We start from the raw sequence: 16,544 nt of genomic DNA, 5'->3' as shown, positions 1-16,544 counted from the left end.
TCTTTACAGACCAGCTGACAATTAATTACACGGTCATAAGCCGCCAAATATCTCGTTGTTATTTCAATAATGTTTTAATAGTTTCAAACTGTACTCATATGTTCTTCTTGGTCATTGGGCTTTTAATTAATGGCCCTGGCTAAAGATCGGATGGTTTTAGTCAGTAAGAAAGCTACACAAGGCATCACACTAAATTCTACACTCAGTCAATTCAGTCATATTTAAGTTCTATTACGCTAAGCCGTCTCTCTCTCTTAAAAAAAAAAAAACACACACACACGGGAAAACATTAACAGCTATACCACTTAAAATTATTCTTCATCAGGAATATGTGGAGTAGCTTTTTCATCTTAACAATTTTTTATTACTTCCCCAGATTTCATATCATTAACACCAAAGAACTGTTTATTTGTAAACTGTTGTTTGTCTTCACTATTTTAAACTTTTCCCACTAGTGACTTTTTTAAGAAGAATCACAAACGCTGCCATGGGAGAGTGGCCTACACCCCCCAAACATTTGTGAATATGCTAGGATTGAACCAGCTCCTCTAGCACCGGATTCTGAGACACTAACCACTAGGATAGCCACACACCTAAAGATTTACATTAGAATCAGACTAAACGTTTGGTTAACGTTTTTTTTTTTTTTTTTCAACAAACCCCCGCAACCAAAAAAAGACTTTAGATTCCATAATAAAATTAGAAGTCCACATATTTAATAGGCAAAGACAATAGCAAAACTTCAATAAACAAAACATTATATTTTCTTACTTCGCATTTTAAAATTTGTCTTCATACTTCCATAAAATGAAATTAAAGAATGAAAAGTAAATATGAGTAAATCCGTCCACAATTCCGTACGATTTCCTTATACAGTGTGTATAAGTCAAACTTGATTGGCTAAGTGAAGTAATTTACACATGAGAAGTTTGCCAGTTTTGTAATTAACAAATGGTAGTCTTTATGCGTAAACAAGTTGTTTCACAGTTGCTATTCATTGCTGTAAAACGTTTCAAAGTTTTAAAGTTGAAAGGTCCAGATTAGTCATACTTCTGTATACAAGTACAGTAATATCATAAAACACACCCTATTAAAACCTAAATAAATGTTATTAGGTCCCCTTCTGTATTTTTGGCAACGAAAAGTGTTCACAAATATATTTATGTATAGATAAGTTATGATTTGACTTATTTAGTAGAACAATTTTTCAATCTTAAAGATAAAATAAAATAATTTAAATAGAAAGAAAAACTATGGATATTATAATTTTGACATGGGAATTATTGGTTTTTCGGGGGATCACTTAAGACTAAATCCTTTTAACAAGTATTTATTTAGAATCTGTTCTTATTCTAGAACATTACGTAAATTATATGACAATTTCACATGAGTTAGATACACTCCAACGGGTGCACTAAATAGGCATTTTTAAACGATACGAACTCGAAATAAAAACCAGGAACGGCCATAAAGGTTAAAGGAAATTAAAAACAAAAACTTGAAAAAAATTAAAAACACTGAAATCGCATTTTATTTTATTTTTTGTTCATCTTAACTATTACAATTTTAAATTATTTAATTTGAGCAGGTATATAATAAACATTTGCTTGCAGTAATAATGCCTAGAATGGTTATAAAACCTACCTAAGTAAGTTGAAAAATTAACTCATAAATGTAACTGTATATGTTAATTAAAAATTACAATTGTTAATAATAATTAACTTAATGTTTAATTTCAAGTCCAAAATACGACCACGTCAAGGCTATTAATACCATTCGGTAATCTCAATCAATTCCGACATCTGTGTAAGGGTAGTGGTCGAGTGCTGCCCCTGTCTGTGACTTTGTGAACTAAGCGCGCATGCGTGCAGCGTGCAGTGTCACCATCTCGAAGGCACAGACGAGTGTTCACACAATGTCGGGTTGTTGGGTGCTGTGAATCTCTGTGTCAGTGCCAGAAGTGCCATGGATACCTCACAGGCCCGTGGAACTGGAAACAGGAACATCCCTGGAGCTGGAACACTGGAATTGACCACCGGACTTCTGCACTGCCTCAGCGGTAACAGCCGTCCAACACGACCGCAATGAACATTGTGAGTTTACCATCTCACTCCCTCTCTCTCTCTCTCACTCTACTGTCCGCGGATAATTTATTGATGAGGCTGCATTTACTCCTGCTAGCGTGTAAATAACATAATCAACTTACAGTATTTACCATGAATAATCTAATATTAATCTAGGGTTGTATGAAAGATATATAGATATGTTAAAGGACATCTTCCAACAGTAGTCGATGTAATATATACTTCTTTAAATATTTACAGATCGGTAAATAATTATAAAATATTTGACAAAGGCTATCAATTTTACCCTTACATCGGTCATTCTAGAGTCCAGTCGAAAACAAACATTAAGAATAAATAGTGTGGTATCAGATAGATTTTCTTGTTTTGTTTTAATATATAAAACTAAACAATAAAACTATATCATATTTTTGTGTTGGGAAACTTAAACTTTATCATGACGCTAACTAACAGTTATATACAAACAATATGTGATCCAATTACTTTTACTCCAATACAACTCTCTTTTCTAAACCGCTCTATTATTTAACTGGTTTCGTACACGTCGATGTAATTTTATACTTTTCCACCCCTTTATGATGTTTTATTAGTTTCTGTGTTAGTTTGGGCGTTGTTTACAGTGCGAATGGCCAGACGTAGGGGTGACCTACTGCCCCAGATATAGCTCTGCCAACCACCCCATCATGACTATTATTGTACATGTACATCCCCACCAACTTGCGTACGTTGTAGCGTAGTGCAAAATACATTAAACTCTAGAGACCAATTATAATGTAAGTTTGGATCTAATATGCGACGGTTCTAGAAACTAGAGGGTGTATTGAATTTGTAGAGTAACGCTATCCGTAGGATATTTAGCAAAGAATTGCGTAAATTTCACTGAGTAGAACGTTGTAGTTATCTATTCATCTTCATCTAATGACATATTTTTGGTAGATGTGTTATGGAGACACTAAGGAAGCAAAATACTTTACCATGATCCACATAATAAACATCTCCTTATTATCACACTTTACTTATCACTAAAGATGCCACTATGATTTGAGGGATAGTTCTATCAGTTTTAATTAAGTGTGTTTTTTAATATGTATTTGCTTCTTGTTATTTAAATTTCGGGTATTAACATTAATGAGTAACCAAATGTCTAATAGCTACCCTAACAAGAGATTAACATCGTGCACAACAGGAATTCATTTAACAAGATTAACAATAATATTAGAAGTCTACTTGCACTGAACGAAGTCAATACGTATTCTTTAAACTTGCTTACATTTTTACCCAACCCGCCATGTTAAACTTCCCTATCCCAAGCGTGATGTATACAACTTCTTTACTTCACGAGTGATGTAAACTAGAAAAAACTCACTCGGTGAGATAATGAAACCCATTTAAATAACATTGATTGCTCAACTAAAAAAAATATTCCTCTATTGAGCCAACGCTAGAAATCAGCTGTGCGCTTAAATGTTATTGTTATGATTTAAAATATTTTCCTAACTTGGCTTTTGTTTGAAAATAACGTTACTGTTAGAAGATGATTGAAATGAAAATATATATTGTCGGGTCAAGTAAAATCTTTTACGTTACACGTTACGCAAGAGCGTGATGTAAAAACGCTCGTACTACACTTGTAACGTAAATAGCTATTACCCTACTCTTTTACTGTGTAAATAACAGTTGTAAAATACATTTATTTATTTTATCTATTTATTTATAGATTAATTTTAGACGATAAGTTTTTGGTAGGGTGGTAAAAGGTTAATTAAAGGAAATAAGCGAAATGGTGGTAAAGATTTTAAAACACTGTTCGTTTAATCACTCTGTCCTACGCTAGTTCTATGTTTTGTTTACATAATTGCATAACTGGCCACCTTGGAAGATTTTGTTACACATCAATCATATTTATTTCTAGAGAGACACTGTGCAAAGTTTAAAGTAGGTCAAAACGACATAGATTTGTAGAGCTTGTAATAATATTTGTAAATACGATTGTATACAACATATACCGCAAGAAACAGTTTAAAAATTTACCTATCTTTATAAAAATATCCAAGCATTGAACAAGACTGAAATGAAAAACACTACAGTTAAGTCAAAATTGAAACTTTAAAAATCTAGCATAAATAAAGTTTGAGAGTTGATACTAACAACTCATCAATTAAACCGTTTGGCAAATGGTTATTATTAATGTAGGTCTTCTATTAAGTTGAGTTGTTTAAAAATTGTTATATTTAGTTTAATTACTATAACTAACTTATTATTTAAATAGTTGTTGCAGATACATAATGAACATGACATAAGTATTGCTAAACCAGTTGTCGTTCAAGTATAAAATAGCTTAAAAAGGTTCTGTCTGAGTTTAATTTTTTACAATGAAGTATTGTTAGAATAGGTCTAATCAAGATTTAGCGTTACCTTAAAAGCTTAAGTTAAGTCTTAAAATGCAAACAAGTTAACTGGTTTTTAAAATAATGATGTGTCATAAGTATGTATATTTGTCCATGCGTTTGTAGATGCTACTTTGCTAATTAAAACACTTACATTTGAATACTACTGCATAATAATGTATCAAACCTCTTTTTACAACTCTATGAATCATTTGAATAATAATTACTTTCTTCGTAATTTAATTTAATGTTATATGAATTTGATTCATTGGCTCTTTGTACCTGCAATTTTAGTTGCGTTAATAAAAACCCCTGTATTATATGCAATTTTTAATGGCTAGTTATGCACAGTAGATACTGTATCATCGCATGTATATTCAAAATTTCAGAGTTTTGTAGAAGAAATAACCTATTGTAAACAGCAGTGTATGTCAGAATAAATAAATTTACATTCTTTCAGAGGTAAGAAGCTTATTACATATTGATGTATAAACCAAATGCCAAATATATCACGATATGTTTTTAAGCATTGACAATCTCGTAAATCAGATCGCGTCAAAATGTTGAAATTGTTATACTGGATATTTTATGTTTGGGAAGGGTTTCGTCTTACTGTATTCTCGATCTTAAAATTTCAAGGGGTTTATTATTGACCTGGTATACAAATTACCAGATCCACCTTACCAGATGTATTTAACTTACTGGGTTCAATAGAAACTAATAACGATACATCGGTCACGTAAAATGATCATCATTTTCATTGTAACATATTTGTTTTTACGAGCTAGATTTAACATTTTGTAAAAAAACATAGTAATTTCATTCTTTTAAAATTCCTTTTATTATATAAAATTCCCAAATCATTTTCAGATGTTTAACCACTGTGGTTTAAATTTACATTCTTCAGTTTAGGCCCATTGTACGTTGCAAAGCACAATAAACTAGTCGTGAGCTGAAATTTAAACTTCAAGCATCAATCAGGAGTTTTTTAACTTTCAACTTAGCATCTGCAGTCTTTAGAAAGACGAGCTGAAGACCTGTAGAGGCGATGGATATAGGGAGAGGGGCGTGTACGCGTTGCTAAGCAACTAAATAGCGTCTAACCGTCCGTCTGTCTATCGTCCTCGTGGTTGCTATCACAACTGATAGCGACTGTCGGTGATCGAGCCTCGTACAATATCGATCATTCTACACAGCCACAGCGTTATCATTCACACTCAACCTCGGCCACCTCCGCCGCTGATTCCTGCATCAGACAATTGATTAGGCAGTGTCCATGAAACTAGAATTTTACTTTTCAACATAATGATGTGCTACCAGTGTTGTATCGAGCACTTAAGTTAGTAAAATTTCGTTTTAGTACTATAACTGTTGCTACGATTGTTTATCTAAGTCTTAGCTTGAATTATAATCTAAAATGAAAATGTTGACTGACCAATTGAAAGGGGTATATTATGTTATGGTTTGCAGCAACTAATACAGTAGTATGTTTCATTACTAGGACCGAAAGTGGAATTTTCCGGCGCGCGCTCAAGTTTCATGTGCGAGGCAAAGCCAAACACAGGAAAACCAAATTTCACGAGAATTATTTTCATGTACAAGGCGAAGCCAAGGACGGGGATAATGGAACAAGTGTCGGAAAACAACTTTTGGTACGAGTTGTGAACAATACTTTTCATCACGACAAAAAGATACACAAACACAGAATAACATTCATCAGTAGTATTATAGTTTTAGACCACACTTTTTCTTTGAAAATCTACTTAACAACGTATATGGTTTCATGATTATAGATTTTTTTATTAATATATTACTAATAACACCAATTTAATTTACTTAACATTTTGCAATTTGCACTAGTTTGTAAACTTTCTGTATTCCTCTTCATATCTTACCCGTGATTAGTGGAAGGCGGCTAGTTACCTCTTTAAGCTGTTTTAATATAATAATCGGGAATGTTAGACATATTTTGACCTATTTCAAACACGCACTATGGTAAAACACAGCAAAACAAACTTTGAGTACTTGGCTTAAAATACCTACATTCGTATGGTCGCCACTTCAAAGTAAAGTATTAATATCTGTATACATTTTGTTCAACAATGAAAACTGCTGATTTCAATCATCAAAATGAACCGTAACAACACACTAGCGTGCGTAGTAAATAAATTGAAAACTAATTGAGGGTAAGAGAAAATCAGCTGATCGTTTTTCCCTCACTCTAACTTAGAGCTTTGGAAACATCTACTTTCTTTGATATTAATTGTTATTGAAACTTTTATTTATTTATTATTTATTTTATGTATTACTTTCGGTACGGAGTGATGAAAAAATGTTTTTGACTCGAGTGTGATGTGATTTTTTGTTTGATGCAACTTTTCACACCTGAGGTTGAATAAAATTACTTAAACTGTAATATGTTGTTCCGTAAAAACCCCAAAGAAGCTCTGCGACGAGGCGATGGAATTAACATTCTCTCAATACCATCTCATGTGACCTCATGTGATTGGGTAGACGAAGAACAATGTCTAATGGATAAGAATAAAGCTCAGTAGATAATTGAGAAATAAAATATTTCTATAACACACGGATGAAGCTCGACTGTGCATTGTCCAGCGTACTTCCAATGAAAGGCCTGTGAAAATCTGTTAGGTTGTTGGGAGAAAACCTTGCGTACACATTAAAAGTGGTTAATAAAATAGCTGATAACAATTAGCTGATTGTTTGACAACACCGTCAAATCAGGGTGTTTAATTTAAAATGAGATTACTGAAAACTAGGAGTTGAATAGATCTAATAACTTTTGCTACTGACTAGTATTACTTGTTTAGATGGGCCAACATATCATAAATAACAAATAATTTATTATTAGACCAAATATCAAAGATAGCTGGACAATTACAATTTATTATTTTACATTGAATAGATACATATAGAAAATAATTGTTAACAACTGTACTTTGAAGGACTGAGGCGTGGTGCTTACTTGTGAGAGTTTCTTGTCAGGATAACTTCCTACGTCAGTCAATCTTGTCAGTTATAAAAGCGTTCACGTCAATCCGCTACTTCTTATAATGATGTTTACCCACTTTCTTCCTTTGTAGTGCTTGAACTTGCTATTAATAAAAAGCAAGATATTTTAATCTGTCGTTTAAGCTTTTGTCGTAATAATTTGCTCCTACTTTACTGTGATAGTTAAAGCAGATGTTTATTCTGCCAAGAAATTATGATAATAAAATTACAACCAAAAATATTAGCTTTCATATTTGTAGTCAACTTATCCTAACAAACAAATGAAAATAAAAATCTCATATTATTTAGAACTTGTTTGGAACTAAATCACACAGATCGTCATTGTGTGATAAATATTTGAATTATTATTATTCTCTACGATGGTTCATAGATCCAGAGCTCATGGTATCCATAGCTCAAGATTCATAGCTAATGGTTTAAGAAAAGTTTGTAATTAACGATAAGTATATTTATTAAAATGTCATTGAGAAGGCATTTCTATGTGTACTACTTTACCAGCCGTTGTAACATTTTATTAACTAGCATGATTGTTGATAATGAAAACACAAGGTATTATTTAAAAAAATATATAAACTAAACTATTTAGTTGTGTGTATTGGATTTTTATAAAAGAAGATGTCGTTAAAATTATTATTAAAAATATTGTAAAAACTGTTTTTTATGATCCATTTGTAACAGAAACCATCGCCTTCTGTGATCATCAGGTATATATGTATATAAGTATGCCTCGTCATAAAGGTATATATCACTAGTACCTAATCAGAGATATTCTGTGATCATCAGGTTTATATCACCAAGTATGCCTCATCATGAAGGTTTACATCACCAGATCCTAGTCAGAGATATTCTGTGATCATCAGGTTTATATCACCAAGTATGCCTCATCATGAAGGTTTACATCACCAGATCCTAACCAGAGATATATTCTGTGATCATCAGGTTTATATCACCAAGTATGCCTCGTCATACAGGTATACATCACAAGTATCTAATCAGAGATATTCTGTAATGATCAGGTTTATATCACCAAAGAATGCCTCATCGTGAAGGTTTACACCACCAGATCCTAACCAGAGATATATTCTGCGAACATCAGGTTTATATCACCAAGTATGCCTCATCATGAAGGTTTACATCACCAGATCCTAACCAGAGATATATTCTGTGATCATCAGGTTTATATCACCAAGTATGCCTCGTCATACAGGTATACATCACAAGTATCTAATCAGAGATATTCTGCGAACATCAGGTGTATATCACCAAAGAATGCCTCATCGTGAAGGTTTACACCACCAGATCCTAACCAGAGATATATTCTGCGAACATCAGGTTTATATCACCAAGTATGCCTCATCATGAAGGTTTACATCACCAGATCCTAACCAGAGATATATTCTGTGATCATCAGGTTTATATCACCAAGTATGCCTCGTCATACAGGTATACATCACAAGTATCTAATCAGAGATATTCTGTAATGATCAGGTTTATATCACCAAGTGTACCTTGTCATGAAGGTATATATCACAAGTTCTTAGTTGGAGCTCTAATCTCATAATCGGATTTACACTTTACGATGTTAAAGCTCCATCTTAAGTTTAGGCCTCTTTCAACCCACAATTATCCCACTCCACCTAAATGTACGCAACGCTTTTATAACCACTACCTATTTGGAAATAATGGTTTTTATATCTAAAAAAAAATATATATATATAGATGTAATATTTGGACAGAGGATTCCAAAATTGGTGCATAGAATATTTCAAACTATGACTTTTGCTTCAACAACTTTTCGGTTTCAAATTAATGCTCCAAAATGTAGTATGCTTATGGAGAATTAGTAAACTGGTGTAATTTCCTTGTTTATGATGGATACTCTGATCAAGTTTCGAAAATGCATTTATTTCTTACTAAACGATTAAAATTTTACAAAAAAAACTTTTTACCCTCCCTGTTGCAGCAAACCTAAGTAAACGTTAAAATAATTCTATTTAAATAGGAAATAAATGTGATATTTTTAAGGATACATTTTAGTGTCAACCCAATCAGGCAAAAGGAAATTCGCTTAGTCTGCAGGTTTGCTGCTGCGGGGGTATTTTTTATATATTTATAACAGACAAATCCTTGAACACCTCATATATGTTAATGATGAGTGAGGACATGACTTTCAAAGGAGATTGTCCACTTAGAGCTTTGTAACTTATGGACCAAGTTGGTTGACGAAGGCGAGATTCGTGGCAGCGTTAAACTCGTTTGTGGAGAGCCCATGTTGATGTGATTACCACAACTTAGGGATATTTCTGAAACTTGTCAAACAACATTTTAGGAATGGCTTATATTCTTATTCATTTGGGCCAAACCGAATCATACTCTAATGGTTTGTTCTAAATTTATCGTTTAAAATAAGGTAAAATAGGTGTGTGTCTGAGTGACTGTTCTATATGCATGATCAAACTGTCCATGTACATTCGCTGTGAATATTATGAAAATGTTCTGTTGTCTGCCATATTTCAACTAATGTTCTGTATGCAAAAACTAATTTTTATCACACAACCTGTCCCAGGATGGAATGTTTAGTTTACCCAACAGTATTGAGCTTATTATGTTTGCCTTAGGTTTTACACAATGTCAGTGGCCAAAGAGTTATGTTTGTTCGTTAAATTACAATTGAAGATTATTTTTAATGAATTACAAGCAAGTAATATGAAGTACAAAAGTTTGTAGTCTCCATCGAATCGTTTTCGGAAAACAAAGTTGTTACTTAAAATCGATAAAGATACGTACTACAAAGTCTTATAGAGGAGGTGTTTAAAACCGTAACGAGAAAATGGGACAGGAGGGGATTGTATCTTAAATAAATTGAAACTAATACTTCTAATGGTAAATATATGTAAGAAATGTTATTTTAAGCCCCTTTGAAAAAACGTCAACTCATAGAGTATCATGCTATATTTTCAGAGATAAGAACTTATAAAAACAAAACATTATCTTATTTTTAAAATCCTCCCGGGATATTAAAAATGTTGGTTAAACTAATCACAGGATAATACAAAACATTAAATTTGGCGATTTTATGTATCAGAAATCATACCATAGACCAAGAATAAAATACTTTAACAGAACGAATACTTGTCTGTTCATTCGTGGCATAGACTATCAATAATTTTAGGCCTAATGGTTTGTTTTATTAATTTTTAATGTATTACGAGTGTTTTACTATATTTTATTATTTATTAAAAAGGCACTGCTAATAAGATTGTCTGGCGATTTCTATTTTCAAGACTGTATCTTAGTTTTATATTGCCCTCGATCTGTTCCCAAAACGAGAAATGTTGATAAACTCTCCTTTAAGATTATTGACGGCTACAAAGGTTTAATCAAACAGCAGGATGATCAACAGTCGAACAATGGAAGAACAGCAAAGCTTCTGATTAGGTCCAGCTCTATCTACACTCCGCTTTTTGCATTTTACAAAAACAACCAAGCATAAACCCTACATCTGACACACTCGTATAAGATAGTAGTTATATGGTATACATTTTCTTCGAGTAAGATATTGAATACAGAATACATTCTTCCTCCCCCAGGATACAGCCTTCCTCCTCCAGGATACAGTCTACTAACCCAGAATACAGTCTTACTAACCCAGAATACAGTCTTACTAACCCAGAATACAGTCTTACTAACCCAGGATACAGTCTTACTCCCCCAAAATACAGTCTTACTAACCCAGAATACAGTCTTGCTAACCCAGAATACAGTCTTACTAACCCAGAATACAGTCTTACTAACCCAGGATACAGTCTTACTAACCCAGGATACAGTCTTACTAACCCAGAATACAGTCTTGCTAACCCAGAATACAGTCTTACTAACCCAGAATACAGTCTTACTAACCCAGGATACAGTCTTACTAACCCAGGATACAGTCTTACTAACCCAGAATACAGTCTTACTAATCCAGAATACAGTCTTACTAACCCAGGATACAGTCTTACTAACACAGGAGACTTATTATTGTCAGTTTGAAAAAAGGACCCACGGTGGTGGTGGATTCCAAACCACCGTACTATCACATAGCTAAACGAATTGCTCATTGGCGATTTGAAATCAGCCCCAATAATAGAGACAACAATCATCCCTCCAGGACAGAGCTTTGTGCGCATTTACTGGACTTTATTGGACATTATTAGCAAGAGAAACTCCTATAATGAAAAACAAACTAATGATAACGAATGGTTTTGAATCCTATACTCATTCCCTATGAAAAAACAATATCATAATTCACAATAATTAGGAAACTACTTAGGGCATATGTAGATTAGTATATTTTTCTTACGTATAACCGAGAGCCAAATCAAAATTTTCTCTTTAGGTTGTAGCATTTCAATGTGTACAAAATAGAACAAACTCATGAATAAAACAGGGGTTTAATAAATAGTATAGTTAAACCAAGCACTCTACTGGCAACTCAGATATTTCACAAATTATTCAAGTTTAAACAAAGACATGACTTCCAAGTTTTTTAGATTATACAACCTAAGTATCTTAGAAGTAACCTAATATTTTAGTGTTATATTCCTTACATTGATCCATGTACATAAAAAAAACTATTTAGTTCAGCTATATCAGTTATGTAAAAAGTGCAAAAATGTGGTTAGCACTCCGACTCAAAAGCAAACGCTCAAACATTGATAAATGAACATTTAAACAAACGTTCTGCATATTAATTGCAATGATTCATAATACACAACATTTATTATTATTTTTCATATTAAAGTGTAAAATATTAGTTAAAAAAGCAACGCATTGTGTGCTTTGACTGACTCAAAGTTAAGTTGTTATCTCTTTTTGATCAGGTACTAAAATACAAGAAGATTTGGACAAAGCTAAATAGGTTAAAGATTTCTCGAATTCATGTTTAGAGAGAAAGAATGGCGAGAGGAGGGAAAAGAATAAATCACAAAATCGTGATCACAATGTTGAACGGTTGATTAACTATCACCAGCTGCCAGGCACCTTTTGTGAGGGGTTGAATAACAAACCCCTACTTATCTGTAGCTAGCAACATTACATTAGGTCTACTAACAGCCTATGTGATGAAAAAACGAGAAACCTCTACTTATCTGTAGCTAGCAACATTACATTAGGTCTACTGAAATTCAAGTCATGGAAATGAACAAAACTCTACTTATCACATTAGGTCTACTAACAGCCTATGGGATGGAAAAACGAGAAACCTCTACTTATCTGTAGCTAGCAGAATTACATTAGGTATACTAACAACCTATGTCATGGAAAAACGACAAAACCCTACTTATCTGTTGCTAGCAACATTACATAAGGTATGCTAACAGCCTATGTAATGGAAAAACGACACAACTCTACTTATCTGTAAGTACATTTACATAAATAAAATTTGCAGTTAGAAAATAATATGAAAGAAAAATTTTTTAATAATTTATTTACTGCAGTAAAACATAGAAATTAGAAGCTTGTACTAGCGTTAAACAAATCTAAAATCTAAGTGTTTTGATTTCTCCACAGGCGATAAATATATACCTTAGATGAATAGTATGAACGAGCAAATTTAACTTCAGCAGACTATAAAATGAGAGGTTTTCAAAAATACTACTAAAAATATCGATCACATAGAACAAATAACTAAAGTAAATCCACATAATAAAGTATTATTATATCATGAAAACTCTGTAAAATTATAATACGTCTCAATTAAACATAGCTAAACATCTTTATAGCAATGTAAAATATTAAAAGACACTATACTTTCAGTAACACAACGTAGTTACAGGATGAGTAGTGTAACATCGTTTGGGATAACTGAAACATCTCAACGGCACTCAGGACGTTAATGACGTATTTCAGATTCTGATCACGGCTTTGAGATTCGTTGTCTCCCCCCGTCTCCCTGAAGGCAGCCCACCTATCTCAAGATTGCTGGTTACAGCTGTATATAATAATTGTATTCAGTAATGTAGAATAAGACAGGAACTGGTCATAAAATCTTTATATGTCATCCGATTGGTAACGGTAAAAATAGAAGGGTAAAGTCACCCTTTTCGACCCTAGCTCAAGTTTCATGCAAAATAAGTCAGGGTTGAAAAGACATGTTTAGGCCGTATGATGAACTATATTTTTATGGTTATATTGCAACATTATTTAACAAAAAAAGCTAGAAAACGAAAATAATTCCCACGAAAAGATGTAAACGATTTCTTTTAAAACGATCTTGTTTTAAATTTCGCTAACGCAAACAAATAGCTGTTAAAAAGTTATTCAATCATTCTTCTTTAGACCAACAACACATGTATTAAAACGGCTGTTTTTGCTGCAATATAACCAAAATAAACAGCTGCTGGTTTGCTATACGACATTGAAAGCAATATAGAAAACTTGTTAGGAGCTTATCTTTACGTAAAAGTATTTTCGTGTTGTAACTTTGATTGTTGAATAATGTTGCAATATGACGAAAAATATTGTTCATCATATGGACTAAAAGTGTCTTTTCAACCCTCATCCATTTTATGTGAATTGAGCTCAGGTCGAAAAGAGTCAATTTACGCTCTAGTGATAGAAATGCTATTTAAAATGTACTTAGAAAATTAATATATTATTTAAATATTCCAAGAACCTTAAATTTAAACATAGTAACGCCAGCAAATAAAAGTTTTTTAGTGTTTCATGATAAGAATCAACAGACTTAGATAGAAGTGTCTCTAAAACAGCTATAAACCTGTTTATGACACACGTGGATGTTAGCAGCAGCATCGTCTGCATATCGACCATTATTGTCCTCGTTGTAGATAGTGAGGTCTACATTGATATGATTGTTCCTAGGACAGCTATAAACCTGTTTATGACACACGTGGATGTTAGCAGCAGCATCGTCTGCATATCGACCATTATTGTCCTCGTTGTAGATAGTGAGGTCTACATTGATATGATTGTTCCTAGGACAGCAATAAACCTGTTTATGACACACGTGAATGTTAACAGCAACATCGTCTGCATACATCGTCTGCATATCGACCATCATTGTCCTCGTTGTAGATAGTGAGGTCTACATTGATATTATTGTTCCTAGGACAGCAATAAACCTGTTTATGACACACGTGAATGTTAACAGCAACATGGACTGCATATCGACCATCATTGTCCTAGTTGTAGATAGTGAGGTCTACATTGATATGATTGTTCCTAGGACAGCAATGAACCTATTTATGACACACGTGGATGTTAACAGCAACATGGACTGCATATACACCATCATTGTCCTAGTTGTAGATAGTGAGGTCTACATTGATATGATTGTTCCTAGGACAGCAATGAACCTATTTATGACACACGTGGATGTTAACAGCAACATCGTCTGCATATCGACCATCATTGTCCTCGTTGTAGATAGTGAGGTCTACATTGATATGATTGTCCCAAGGAAAGCAATAAACCTGTTTATGACACACGTGAATGTTATCAGCAACATGGACTGCATATACACCATCATTGTCCTAGTTGTAGATAGTGAGGTCTACATTGATATGATTGTCCCAAGGAAAGCAATAAACCTTTTTATGACACACGTGGATGTTAACAGCAACATGGACTGCATATACACCATCATTGTCCTAGTTGTAGATAGTGAGGTCTACATTGATATGATTGATCCTAGGACAGCAATAAACCTGTTTATGACACACGTGGATGTTAACAGCAACTTCGTCTGCATATCGACCATCATTGGATGTAATACTATTAAGGTAATTTTGCAGTAGTAAAATCTGTCTAGCATGTCAATCGCATATGAGTAGCGTGTCATCAAAGTATATAAAGTATTAAAGAATTATATCTCTATGCTAGTGTTTGTATCTTGTAATAAGTACGTCCGTTGTCTGGAAAACATAAAAAAAACATGTTAAGCACCGCGAAATAATACCTTTGCAGCAAACCTGCAGACGGTGCACAATAAGCTGTTCCAGCTGCGATGCAAACCCATGGTTACTTGTAAGCCTGTCCCTCTGTAAAAAAAAACCTGCAGACTAAGCGATTTTCGATTTGCCTGATTGGATTTTCCCAAAGTTTTTTTGTACGTGAAGGATTCATTCCATAACCAAATAATATTGGGTTTAAGGATTACCCAGGATTGCTGATACACTTCTTAAAAGAGACTTTCAATTACATTTATTTATCAATCTTAATCTTCTAACAATTTGTTGAGTATTGATTCCACTTATGGACATTAAAAAGCTAACTTCATATTCCTTGTCAACTATGTAATAAAATCTTAAATTGTAATTTAATAAGAGAACGTAACTCTTTTACCATTGACGTTGTGTACTTACGTTCTACAAACTTAATCGGCACAATTTTGTTTGTAAAACTAATCATTCCATTCATGTACAGGTTGTGTAATGAAATTACCTTTCCTCATTCAGAAAGTTAGTTGAAATATGGTCGGGCATATAGGAAAATTGCATAAGATTCTACTGCCATGGGATGGACAGTTTAGTAATACAAAAACGACAAATACACAGACACATGCCAATTTTACCTTATTACAACGTGAAATTCAGAACAAACCAATGGCCTTTGAATATATTTGACCTGATTGAATAAGAATTTAAGCTATTTATAGTTTGTACTGTTTGAAAAAGGTTTTAGCAATGGTAATCGCATCAACATGGGCTCTCTAGAGAGGAGTTTGATGTGTATGACAAAAAACACAGCTTTTAACAGCAACATCGAGAGCATGATATAATTAAAGTTAGTATACTAATAAAAATAATATAAATATTGTTAAGCAAATATTTACTTAAGTGCATAGCATCTTGTAAAGCTTATTTTTCGCTATCTTAGACAGTATTCCTCAATTAATTGACAACAAATAACAACCAAACGCTAAAAAGTTTAGAGTTGGCATATGTCAATGGTAATTGATGGGTTTTATTTTCAATATTTTACCTGTATATGCATTTATTATTAGTTTTGTTTCTGATTCAAACTCTATACATATTGTCCA

The 16,544-nt window shown here is 33.1% G+C and overlaps 1 protein-coding gene across 1 annotated transcript in view; it reads left to right on the top strand.

Annotated features, from left to right (window-relative positions):
* Window positions 1–1,889: 1,889 nt before the first annotated feature.
* The window catches only part of LOC128987819 (uncharacterized), a 39,281-nt gene continuing 24,626 nt past the window's right edge, over window positions 1,890–16,544 (top strand). The window contains exon 1 of the mRNA XM_054408847.1: window positions 1,890–2,093. The gene's annotated coding sequence lies outside the window, so the exon portion shown is untranslated. The remainder of the gene's footprint in view (window positions 2,094–16,544) is intronic.

The sequence above is a fragment of the Macrosteles quadrilineatus genome, unplaced genomic scaffold (assembly GCF_028750875.1).
Source record: "Macrosteles quadrilineatus isolate MER2022 unplaced genomic scaffold, UCM_ALF_1.0 Scaffold_2__2_contigs__length_208266976, whole genome shotgun sequence".
Taxonomy (NCBI): domain Eukaryota; kingdom Metazoa; phylum Arthropoda; class Insecta; order Hemiptera; family Cicadellidae; genus Macrosteles; species Macrosteles quadrilineatus.
Note: the sequence above shows the minus strand (reverse complement) of the source record. Positions and strands in the feature narration are given on the sequence as shown.